Below are 2,500 nucleotides of genomic sequence, written 5' to 3'. Positions count from 1 at the left end.
ATCATTGCCGGAGGTTGGAATACTATGCTCCAATTGTACGTCCAGAACATTTTTTTGAAGGCAACGCTTGAGGGTTTTTTCGAAAAAGTGTGGAAAGCAAACACTTAAAGCGATAACCAGTCATTTAAACGCTATCGACAAATCGCAAGATGTGCAAGCAAAAATTTAAAAAAATGACTTTTAAAAAAATAATTGAACTTTATATATCGCAGTATCCACTATATGGGCTCAAAGCACTTTACAAGGGGTCCCTGGTCAACAGCAACATTTAACATGTAGGACGAGACATGCTGCCTGTTAGGCGATATTACAATTTTTCGGACAAAGACAACGCTGTTAAAGGCCAGGTACTTATTTTACATCTGAGTACGGTGAGAGAAAGTGAGTAAAGAGCCTTTTCCAAGGACTCAACTATGCGCCGAGCGCAAGACTCGAACCCAGGACCATCCGATCCGAATGCGAGTGTCATACCACAAGACCACATAGTCGCAAGAAAAAAATGACTTGAAATTTTTTTGACTATTTTGGAATTGAAGCTATTGAATATTCTTTTCGAATATTTTTTTTTCTTTCAACCAAACGTTTCGAGCAATGAACTGTAGATTCAAAAAAATTGCATGATGTAACGATCGGGGGAAAAAAGAATGAAAATGTAAAGCCTAATTTGAAATTTTAATCTAAAATGATTATCCTCTCCTCCTCCAAAAAGTCATGAATAAAACAAGTAATTTTGGATTCAAGCAATATTTTTGAAGAATAGAAATAAAAAGTTGCCGATGAATAGAGGCGTCTTTCTTATTTACCGTGAAAATACTGCCTGATGACGTCAGTGCTCGATATTCAATTATTCGTTTGTGTTTGCAAGGATATAGCTGCGAACACACGAATATGTGGACGTCGTCTGCGAGCTGCTGTCCCAAGTGTAATGTCCGGCCTTCCTTATCTTAACGTGACAATGTTACGTCATCAAATCTGAACCTGGTCATGAACGCAGACAATGATTACGTCACGAACAGAGCCATGACCAATGGCGATAATATTATAGATCCTGTATCGTTCTTGCCAAAACGTTCTATTTTCACCAATCTTGCAGTATTTTAAACAACTCGTTTGTCTTGGAAAAAGAGAATCGCGTAGCAGAAATATACGTTCTTAAAAGATAAGCAGTAGCCCATTTACATCATCTTTAAAACTGAATCATAATACATATTAATCCTTTGAAGTGCAGAATAAATGTATTGCCAATCCTAGTACATATATAACTTACTAAGTGCACAAATAAAACCGATTTCACCAAGAACGCGCCCCCGTTTCGAGCCGAAATAAAATCCCGGCAACCCTTGTACGCAGAATCCCTGACTACGTCGAGAGCTGCACATACGAGATGGAAGTCAGTTTGGACGAATTCAATCCCTCGTGGGGGCGGGGACGTACACTCCTCTAAGCTTGGTGAGAAGTTGCCAGGCTTTGATACCAGTAAGAGGAGACATTGGGTGGCTGCGAATCGGCTTCGGTCGAGGAGCTGCCTAACGGCAAGTGCGCTTCATCGGTGGGGTCAGTCTACCTGTCCAACATGTATCCGCTGTGGGCAAGAACCTGAGACGGCAGAGCATCTAGTCGAACGGTGTGTTGTGACGATCCTCCCCGGCGGGTTTGCGACGGTGCACGAGTGCGGACCAGACTTTTCTGATTGGGTCGATCGTCATAACATAGTGTGAAAACCATAAGAGGCTGCTGCCAAGAACGCAAGAGATGTAACTCAGGTTTCAATAAAGAACATTGTTTCGTTTTGTTGTTGTTGTTTTTTTTTTTTTTTTTTTTTTTTTTTCCCGTTGTTTTAAGGGTTTTACGACGCTTCCGACACATTTAGTTCAGGTAGAAAATGGGGCAGTCAAAAAAGTTATATATTTAGAATTGAACGGACACAAGATAGTGTAAAACAAAGGGGAATGGCTCAAATAGGGAACCGATGTAGACTACCAGTGTATTTGGTTTGAGATCACCTAAACGTTTCATCCAGACACCAGCACAGATCCCCAATAGGAGGACACACTCAAATGTTTACAAACCATTATATATTTAAAACCAATAAAAATGTAACAGTATATATACAGAGTGATGATTTACAAGGGGAAAATATCATCTCCCCTGTCAGGACTCCGGTCGTGGCTAGGACTAAACTAAGTAATCCCATTCGAAGACAAAGAAAGCAACCCGGAAAACAGTTATACGAGTCGAGAAGACACATTAAGTGACCTCCCTGCCCATTGATGGACGGTCAAGAACCCCACCTAAGCACGTTGCTTTCACTGCAATCTTGGTGAAAACGGTAAAATATATGATGTACTGTCCGAATCTGGGGGTCGGCCATAATGAAAAATGTTTGCTTTATGCCTAAAATTATAAACTTTAAATGAAAAATTCAATGGTTTCATTGACGAAAGCAAATGTTTTTTCTGAGGTTGTAAATTATTTGAAATTTGAAATTCTGATCATTGTG

At 40.0% G+C, this 2,500-nt stretch overlaps 1 protein-coding gene across 1 annotated transcript in view; it reads left to right on the top strand.

The window, feature by feature from the left end:
• Window positions 1-2,500, top strand: part of LOC144975946 (uncharacterized) — a 551,710-nt gene that overhangs the window by 302,952 nt on the left and 246,258 nt on the right. The window lies entirely within an intron of this gene.

The sequence above is a fragment of the Berghia stephanieae genome, chromosome 6, assembly GCF_034508935.2.
Source record: "Berghia stephanieae isolate SIO BIC M18660-M18661 chromosome 6, UCSD_Bste_1.3, whole genome shotgun sequence".
Taxonomy (NCBI): domain Eukaryota; kingdom Metazoa; phylum Mollusca; class Gastropoda; order Nudibranchia; family Aeolidiidae; genus Berghia; species Berghia stephanieae.
This window is presented reverse-complemented; position numbering and strand designations above follow the sequence as displayed.